This window comes from Odocoileus virginianus, chromosome 32 (genome assembly GCF_023699985.2).
Source record: "Odocoileus virginianus isolate 20LAN1187 ecotype Illinois chromosome 32, Ovbor_1.2, whole genome shotgun sequence".
NCBI classification, from domain to species: Eukaryota; Metazoa; Chordata; class Mammalia; order Artiodactyla; family Cervidae; genus Odocoileus; species Odocoileus virginianus.
Window position 1 is genome coordinate 36133090 of NC_069705.1, and position 10400 is coordinate 36143489.

The 10400-nt window shown below is 46.9% G+C and overlaps 1 long non-coding RNA gene across 1 annotated transcript; it reads right to left on the reverse strand.

Annotated features, from left to right (window-relative positions):
* Window positions 1-385: 385 nt before the first annotated feature.
* LOC139032547 (uncharacterized) lies at window positions 386-2461 on the reverse strand. Its single transcript, XR_011485075.1, has 2 exons — window positions 2142-2461; window positions 386-1903 (listed from the first exon to the last, which is right to left on the reverse strand). It is a non-coding gene; the product is annotated as an uncharacterized lncRNA (long non-coding RNA).
* Between the last annotated feature and the right edge of the window lie 7939 nt (window positions 2462-10400).

The window sequence follows — 10400 nt, forward strand, 5'->3', positions numbered from 1 at the left end:
AGTTGTTCCTTCCTTTAAGACCCCTTGTCCTCACTGCAGTGAATAGTGATGAACTGTTACAGTGTGGATCTGTTTGATCCAGCTGAAAGCCCCTGGCATTCCGGGAGCACATTTTGTTCATTTTGTACCTGACTCTGGCTAAGTAACTGGAAATCATGGGAGCAGAGGAAATGGGTCTCATGAAGAATGGTGCTGAGCCAAGCTGCCCTGTGCCTGGAAAGGGGGCCAGGAGAGTGCTAGAAACAGAACCAGGTGATGCCCGGAGGGACCATCTGACTGTTTCCTATCTTTGTGTAATTCCTCTCACTTGAGTGCTTTGCCCAGAAACTTCAAGGATGTTAGATTACCATACTTGTGTAACATGAAGCAGGAAGATAAGCCTACATTTTGAGTAACTTATTTCCTTTTATTAAGCAGGAGGGACAAACATATTTTCCCTGGAGGCAGATAATTTGGCTTTTACTTGATGCAGGAAGTATCTTTTTGCTGAGAAACCATTCATCAGAGCCTAGTATCAGCAGGTGTGAGCCCTGGGCTCTGATGCTGTAGCATCTCAGAGTTGGAGGGACCTAAGTGATCATCACATTTTCCAGATGAGAAAACTAAGGTCCAGAAAAGAGAGGCTACTTCCCAGGGGTCCAGAGGCAAGTGGCTTCTCTGGAGCCACAGCCCTGGTTTCCTGACTCTAAAATTGGTGTTTTCTCAGTTAATCCTAAGACTCAGTAATGACACTCTTTCATGGAGGAAATGTCTAGAGTGCTGAATAATAATCAGAAGAGAAATCAAAAAATAAAGAAGATTATAAAGGTGAACTTAAGCAATACTGTGCTGCTGCTGCTGCTGCTAAGTCACTTCAGTCGTGCTAATCCATCCTAAAGGAGATCAGTCCTGGGTGTTCATTGGAAGGACTGATGCTGAAGCTCCAATACTTTGGCCACCTCATGCAAAGAGTTGACTCATTGGAAAAGACCCTGATGCTGGGAAGGATTGGGGTTAGGAGGAGAAGGGGAAGACAGAGGATGAGATGGTTGGATGGCATCACCTACTCAATGGGTTACCAAACTCAATGAGTTTGGGTAAACTCCAGGAGTTGGTGATGGACAGGGAGGCCTGGCATGCTGCGATTCATGGGGTCACAAAGAGTTGGACACGACTGAGTGACTGAACTGTGCTATTTCCTTTTATGGACACTTTTTAATATTATTGCCAAAGTATTTTTGTCATTTTCAACCTAAACCATTTTTTTGTCTCCCTATTTCAAATGCATCTGATGAAGCACCCTCCACAGATCAAGGTACTGAAGACCCCAAGACTTGCCTCTTCTCAGCTGAGTTCCTTGCTTCCCCGCCGCTGCCCCCTACTTCCCCGCTGATGCGATGGTTAAAGCGCACGTCTAGGTATGATTTACTGCATTGTCTCCCCAGATGGTTTTCTCTCTTTTTCTTGCTGGCATGCCACCCTGTTTCCTCCTGATTTCCTCCCTTCTGCAGGGGGATCTGACCATCTGCGCCCTAAGGCCGTGCCACAGTGTCACAGAGAGCTGTTCTCCACCTTTTATCTCCTCCCGTCCTCAGTGTTCCTGGCGCTGCAGCAGCGCTCGGACCCCCGACACCCGCCACTCGCCCAACAGCTCAGGTTCGGGGTCAGCGGTGACTGGCTCCCTGAGTTTGCTGAGAGGAAAGGGCAGTGACGAGTCCCCCATATTTTGCAGCCTCGCGTCCCCTCCAGTCTCTGCAGATGAGCCAGGCCCGGGTACAGAGGCCCCGGGCGCCAGGCGCTGGCCCTTGGGTCCCTGCCAGGAGGCACTCCGCGTCCGCAGGTGCCCACTCAGTGGTTTCTCTGGTTCACTAGCGCCCGGTGATGGGAACACGGCGGGCCGTCAGGGCGCCTCCAGGAACAGGCCCTGGAGGACGAAGGAGAGGCTCCTCAGGCCCCGCTGCCCACAGGAGGGAGAGGAGGTGACTGAAGAAGCTGAGGGCCCGGGCAGACGGGGTCTCGGCTCCGGGGACCCCAGGCGGGAGCCCGAGGACCAGGTGAGCGGCCGTCCTCCCGCGTCTCCCCCTCCCCGTCGGGCCCCTGCGCCTCTCGGAAGCGCCTGGAGCCACGCGCCTCAGAACCAGGAGACCTGGGGGTCAGCTCACCCAGCTCTGGCATCTCAAGGACGAGGGCGCGGAGGCGCCGTGAAGGGACGTGACCTGTAGTCAGAGGCAGAGCCGGGACAGGAGCCCAGGGGTCCAAAGCCTCGGTCCAGCGTCATCTTTCCACACGACATCCCAGAGGTGTCTGAGGCTACTTCTGAGGGAGCGATGGGGCTGCGGGACGGGACACGCGCGGTGGCAGAGCCCGGCTCTGCGTCCACCCCGGGCTCAATCCTCCTGACCTCCGTGTGGTCCTGCTCCCCGGTAGAAGGAACGGCCGCTTGAGGACGCCCCCCGGAGGCCGTCTGAGGCCGCAGGGAGGGTCCCAGGGCGCTCCGCGCGGAGAGGGTCCCAGAGTGCTCCGCGCGAGGCCGGCGCGGTGTCGCCCGACGCCCTAAACACGTCCGGGTGCAAGCGACGCTCATGGCGGCCGACCGCGGCCCAAGACCTGAAGCCGCCTGTGCGCACGTGGGATGGTGCCTCCCCTAGACCGACCCGAGGCCTAAGACCGCCCTGAGGCAGAGCGTCGGGGGCTTGAAGGGCCCCTTCTTGTTCTCGTTGGAAGCAGGACCCCGAGAGTGGAGTGTGTGCAGAGGTGGGCAGGCCGGGGGCCTGGGGTCCTGAGCCCCTGAGTCAGGAGCGATGAGTGAGGCCCATCGGGGTCCAGCGCGGAAGGCGTGGGAGCCCGGGCTCTGGTGGGAGAAGTCTGGGCACAGATGAAGAAGGAGATGAATCCCGCGTTCCTATGGTTCTGTCAAAGGTGCTTCCTGTTTCCAGGCTCGACTTATTCTCCGTCTGGTTCACACCTAAGGGCTCAACGCTGAGGAGACTCAGTCTTGGGTTTTCAAGACCTCGGAGTCTTGTAGGTGAAACAAGGTCGACAGGAAACAGGACTCCCAACTCATTCATGACGACAAGGACGTCATTCTGTTTCTCTAGGGAGAGAATGAGGGCTCAGAGGGAGGCCTGTCCTGTCAGAGTAGAGTCAGTAACCTCCTCAGAGCAGAGCCGGGTGAGAAGAGAGCTGCCAACACCAGGTTTTCTCCTCAAAGAGAAGAGACGTGTCAACCCAGGGCCGCATGCTCCTGGGCGTGCTCTGCTGGAGGAGCATGTGGGGAGCAGACTGGGGCCTTTTATGGCCCCAAAAGCTGAAGAAGAATTTTATGAGATTCTTGTGACTGCTCTCTCTCCCTTCCTTCCCTCCATTTCTATTTTCTCTCCTTTGAAAGTACAACCATCCTTGCCTTGGACAATTTCTCTTACTTCCCATACATCCTCCAGAGATTTCTCTCAGGGTCAATAAATAGTAGTAGCCCGCATTCCTAGGCCTAATGTGTGTTTTTTTTTTTTTTTATCTCGCTCCAACTTTCCAGACAGAAATCTTGACATGAACTCAGTCATCTCAATTTTGACTCCACAGGAGTAGTTAGACTCAGTCTCAGGGTCACAGAAGCCCTGGACGTTAGTGTTGTCATTAAAATTCCCTCAATTTCTTTACTGAACACAGTCATTTCTGACCACCCAGGGACATCTTGGCTGAAACTGCAGTTTGTGCTTCATGCATGAGTTGAAATTCTTCATTAAGTTCTGGAAGAAAAATCAAAGATTTTTACGGAATAAATCACATGTGTAAAAAAAAAGGATGAAAGCATTTATTTTAAAAGAAAAAACTGTCTTTAAAAAGCTGTTTTTGAAAAACCTTGTTTCATTTTTGAAGATTGAGGAAGTTGATCTTTGACATGAAAGGAGGAATAAGAGAAATGAGGAAACAGTGGAAATGGGTAGAAATAGGGTAATATTTGCATTATGGTAACTGAGAAAGGAGTCTTCCCTGGTAGCTCAGCAGTAAAGAATCTGCCTGCAATGTTGGATATCTGGGTTCAAGCCCTGGTTTTTTTTTAAGACAACCAAATGTAATCTTTAAGGGTAGCTATAAATTTCATCTATTAGATGAGCAAGCACAAAGCCAAAAGCAAGCCAGAAACAATTTTTGCAACACATATAATATAGGTTAGTGACTTTAAATATACATGGGATTCTTAGAAGTCAGCAAGGAAAGATGAATAGAAAATCTGTAAAGTGTAAGAGAGAAAAATAACCAAAAAACATTAAAAAAAATGTTCAACCTCAGAAACAATTAAAAAATATATATATTAAAACAAAAAAGAAAATATTATTCCCCCATTCAATTTGGAAAAATTGAAAAAATCCTTAAACCACTAGTAATGAGAATATTGACTGTCAAATATACTTTTTAACATTGTCAGTAAGAGGATAAAGTGGTACAACAGTTTCTAGCATGGGCAATTGGGCAAAACCCATTAAAACTTGAAAAATGCATATATATATATATATATATATGTATATATATATATATGGAGATTCCACTTGTAGGAATTTATACAAAGGTAAGCGTTATATGAATTTCTCAAGATATATGTATGGTCATACAAATTTATGAGGCAGATTCATTTGAACAGATATTAAAAATTTTCCAAGATAATATTTAAGTGGTAAAAACACATTGGCATTGAATGTGAAGTAAGATTCTATGTTTTAAATTAAAAATAAATATTTACACAATTTCATTTGCAAAGGAAAAGAGCCAAAATATTCTGAATTGTAGGTAGTAGTTATAACTGAAGGGTGGGCCTATGGGTTTTTTAAAAATCTTTGACTTTTGCATTTCTTTATGACTTGAATTTTTATTTTTTTTAGTTGAAACTTTCTGATGTGTATTATTTTTTATAATCAGAAAAACTATGATAGATTTAAATGAAAGTAAACATTAAAATTAAAACCCTAGAAATAATTGGGTATATTTCTCCACTAATTTTTAACCAACACAGACTCTTTCTTCCTTTAACGTGGATTCTCTATGAAGGTTATAACCCACCACCATTCTGGATCTTCCTTTCAAGTAGCCCTGCAGATCCAATCAACTGGGCTCTAAATCTTTTCTAATGAACCTCCTCACCCGCGAGGGGCCGGCCTTACCCTCCTTTTGTAACAGCTGGACTCCCACCCTACCACTGGCCTTGGATGCTCCAGCCTCTGCCTCATGGGAACACCATCTCTGTAGATGTGGGCACAGGAGGGCCTCAACCCCAGATCTGAAACCCCATTTCTGAGTGAACCCAAGGCGAGCCACAGCTGGGGCTCAGCGAGCAAGAAAGGTTGGAGCAGTCACACTCCTCCTGCCGAGTCAGGCACAGGGCCCCGGGGTAAGAAGTGTCTTTGCTCTGGTCCTGGACGCCCTGAGCTCCTCAGACTTCTGACTATGTCCTTGATTCTCCCACCAGGCATTCCAGGACCTCCGTTCTGGGACAATGAGGCTCCTCCATGTCTTCCTCACCGCTCTCTCGATCCTCTTCCAGGTACTGCCCGGTAAATACCAGCCACGATGACCTTTCTTATCATTACTTGGTTTTTCCTTCCCTAAGTTAACCATCATCAGAAAGTAAAGCATGACAGAACTACTAGTAGGTCACCTCCACACCCAAAGTTAGGCATTGAAAGATTAGAGAATTCTTTCCAAAGCGTGTTGTTGTGTCTTCATGACCTTAAATGTCTTGTTGGTGGTAACCTTCTCCCTCCTCCCCTTTCCCTGAAATGATCTGGATGATTTGTGAGCTAAATCAGTTGAATCACTTGGTTGGTATAACCCACTGTGGAGATGACATTCTTTTATTCAGGCCCAGACTGGAGACCTCTTGCCACACATGTCACGGTGTGACCTTGAGTTCCACTGGACAAGGCTTCCATCTGAGGAGCCTGTGAGAGCTGGGTGGGTTTTGCATGATGGGGAGGTGGGGTGACTGGTGAGGCACACGGCACAGTGGTTACTGACCCTGCGGTTAACACCCAGGTGTTCCGGTGGCAGGAAGGGTGTGTGTGTGTGTGTATATATATATATATATATTTTTTTTTTGGCTGTGCTGGGTCTTCGTTGCTGTGGGGGCTTTCCTCTAATTTGGGGGAGCGCAGGCTACTCTCCAGTTGTGGGGCACAGGTTTCTCATTGCAGGGGCTTCTCACTGTGGAGCCGGGCTCCGGAGCACAGGCTCACGGTGGTGTCTCAGGGGCTTAGTTGCTCCCACATGTGGGATCTTCTCGAACCAGGTTCATCAGCAACACTGACATCTTATGTCAGAAAGAGGGTGAGGGATCTGAGGGGGATGTTTGCTATTGGTGTTTAGCTGGGAAAGAAGGGGATCCCAGTCGAATGGTGAGACCCCCAGATTTCCTCATGGGACTTCCACAAGGTTTCATATAAATGTCTTTTCCTTTTCCAGACAGCACTAGGGCACTCAATTTTGAAAGACCCTGCTATCTTCGGGGTGGAATCTGCCTGAAGCAAGGGACGCCGAGCTGTGAGCCCTTCAGAGGACCCTGCCGGGCATTCACCGTTTGCTGCAAAATAAAGCCGAGCTGATGGAGGCAGCCCAGCTGAGGAACCCAGCGAGAGACCCAGAGCAAGTCTCCTCTTGTGCAGATAAAAGCAGACGGTTCTCCCATCTACACAATCGACTATTTTATCATTCAGTCAGTCAGTGATTAAGTTCAGTCGCTCAGTCGTGTCTGACTCTTTGCGACCCCATGAATCGCAGCACGCCAGGCCTCCCTGTCCATCACAAACTCCCGGAGTTTACTCAAACTCATGTCCATCGAGTCGGTGTGCCATCCAGCCATCTCATCCTCTGTCGTCCCCTTCTCCTCCTGCCCCCAATCCCTCCCAGCATCACGGTCTTTTCCAATGAGCCAGCTCTTCGCATGAGGTGGCCAAAGTACTGGAGTTTCAGCTTCAGCATCAGTCCTTCCAATGAACACCCAGGACTGATCTCCTTTAGGATGGACTGGTTGGATCTCCTTGCAGTCCAAGGGACTCTCAAGAGTCTTCTCCAACACCACAGTTCAAAAGCATCAATTTTTCAGCACTCAGCTTTCTTCACAGTCCAACTCTCTCATCCATACATGACCACTGGAAAAACCATAGCCTTGACCAGACGGACCTTTGTTGGCAAAGTAATGTCTCTGCTTTTTAATATGCTATCTGGGTTGATAGGACTGATTAAAGTTATTTTCCACGGCAAGGTAGGCAGTGGGAGGGAGACAGTTATTATGCTTTAAATTCTTGCCTGGAAAATTCCATGGACAGAGGAATCTGACAGGCTACAGTCCATGGGGTTGCAAAGAGTTGGACACCACTGAGCGACTTAACACAAATGTTGCAAAAGTGTTTTCATTCACAGAGCTAATGTGACCCTTAAGCCACTTTGGCCTGATGCTGGAGTCCTGAGAGAGGTGCGATCATTCCATGTCTTCCTAGTTCACCTGTCTTGTCCAAGGCATGGCCCCTGCTGTAGTTTGCTGAGTAGGTCACCTTCCATACAGGTGTCACTCTCCTCCCTCTGGGGAGGGAGCAGGCCTTGACAGGACCACAGCTTTCTGCAGTTTACAGAGCAGGTTTAGGGTGGGAGGACGGAGACAGGATGCAAGGTGCCCAGGAAGCGGGGGACAAAGAGGAAGGACAAGAGACACGGGCATTCTTCCAAAACCTAAACAATCTCATGGGAAAGAAAGAGTGTGACTGGCATTGTGGTGATGTGACGAGGACCAGTTCTATAACTGGGTCCCAGTCAGTGATGAGTGGGCTTCCTTGGTGGCTCAGATGGTAAAGAATCTGCCTGCTATGCAGGAGAACCAGGTTTCATCTCTGTGTCACAAAGGAGCCCTGCAGGAGGAGACAGCAACCCACTCTAGTATTCTTGCCTAGGAAATCCCATGGACGGAGGAGCCTGGTGGGCTACAGTTCACGGGATGGGAAAGAGTCAGACACCACTGAGCAACTAACACTTTCACTTGACTTTCAATCATGAATAATTAAAGAAAATTCAGAACAAGTTTGCAGATGAACAATCAGTGTATTGTTTCTGGCTTCTTTGTTTTGCTTCAGGTTTTTTTTTTTTAAATTCCTCAGCCAAAGTCACATATTTCAAGCCTCAGCATCATCATAAATTATTATAACTGGTAATGAAAGTCATTGCATTGTTCTTTATAAAAATTATCCTGCTTATTCTTGCAAGTTTTCCCTTTACAGGGAATTTTAAAATCAGCTTAGTCAATATAAAAATATTTTTAAATCCTAATTTCTAGATTATCACTAGTCTATGAAAAGTTGTGAGTTGATTTATCATTCTTTTAAAATGTATAATTTTCACTTGATTCTAATACCTAATCCTTGAGGAAGGAGACCAGTAGTAATACTGGAGTAGTAATACCAGTAGTAATACTACAGGAGACCTGCAGTAATAAAGAATTCAGCATCTGGAGTCAGATTCCTGATTCCAATTTTGATTTCACCACATACAAACTCGAATACCACACTGAATATCTCTAGTCTTATTTTTTCCTCATGGATACCATTAGGGATGATATCAGTATTGGTATAAGGTAAGACTAGTTTACTCCTGGTTGTAGGAAGGCCATCATAATCACCTTCAATATGCTTCACTTGATGACTTCTAATTAACTGCATAAATGTAGGATGAGTAATCAGCCATCATCTTCGGATGAGAGGGAAAGTATGAGAATCCTTGAGTCAGTCACTCTGAAGACATTTGTTACAGAAAATGCTTCATTCAGAATAATGGGGATCATTTCTTATGAGAAGTCCAAGATTTTCTGGGTGAGAAAAAACTGAAATCTCACCCCCAGCTGCTGAGACTCTAAGTTAGGGATGGCTCAGCCAAAGCCTGGAAACAGAGGAGAGAAACAGCAGGTTAAGGAAAACCAGGAGGGTGGTGCCTGGATTGCTGTTATCATCACTGACGCCATCTTGGGCTCGTGCAGCTCCTGCTGGCCTTCTACTGACCCTGCCCAGAACTGGCCCTATGCAGTGAATCACATCTTGGTCATCAAGGGCCTTGTAGTTAATAGATATTGTTTAATAACCATTAGCACCAGGCAGCCTCTATGCTCTGTTAGTTCCTAAACAATGAGGAAAACCTTCCCTGATGTACTATAGTCCCATGTGACTATTTACCCTTTCACAAATCTTAGGAAAATACATTCCTATTTCCAACCCCCACCCGCATACACCAGGTTAGCAACAAAATAGCCCCAGTGACTCCTCAGAGGGAGGAGTGAGCTGTGAAAGCTTTGGAATCCTGCTCTGTGAGTAAGTAAGGTGCCTCCCCTTGGCTAAAACGGACTTATTGATTAGACCCAGCGGCCTCCTCATTTTTGGTCTCAAGATGCCATCTCAGTTTGGTGAGCTGTTTTCATTCCTTCTATCCTTCATCAGGGACACTTAAGCCCCTGTCTCAAACTTGTTTTGATTCAGGCTTTGGCTAAGGAGCAAAGCCCTTCGACTTTCACTTACCCTAGAACTATGCTGTGTTTTATAGCACAAGAGTCAAGAACAGGAGGCTTTATAGGTCGTTAGACATCACCATGGCCTAGACAGGGCCCTGAACCAGCAGGGTCATCCCTAAAGCACAGATAAAGTCCATTGTCAGACTCAGGGGGACCGTCCTCTGTACAAACTGAGCCAAGGGACATGCCAGGACAGATCTCAGACACCTCTCGGCATCCAAAGGGAGGTGAGTCCTAAACCATGGGACAGTTTTTCTTCTCGAAGTCCCATTCGGTTAAGTGCAAGAGTAACTGTTGGAAAAATAAAAGACTGTATCTTGACTGTACTTGTGCCTGAGTTGAAGTAGTGGATGGTACTAACTCTATGAAAGCAAATGGGGAAAATGTCATCTAAACTATTCACAGGTTCCCATAGAGTAAGTGCTCCATCAATTTTAATAATTCTTTTAGACTTTTATTTTTTTGATGTGGACCATTTTTAAATCTTTATTGAATTTGTCACACTATTGCTTCTGTTTTATGTTTTGTCTTTCTGGCCACAAGGCATGTGGGATCTTGGCTCCCTAGTCAAGGTTTGAACCCACATCACCTGCACTGGAAGGGCAAGTCTTAACCACTGGACTTCCAGGGACATCCCATCTATTCATTCTTATTTTTACTGTCATCATCATTGTTGTTCTTTTCTGGTGCTGCACCCATTAAGAGCTAACAAAAGAAACCCCTCCAGCTTTGCCTGGAACATTGTTAATCATTGCTCCTGTTTATTTCACAGGCTTTCAAAGTCCAGCAAGTATTTTAGTTAGTACTCAGATCACAATTGAACACTCTCTTCCTCATGTAGTCACCCTGATTGGACCTATAAAAGAAGCTTTGGGTCATTTTTTTA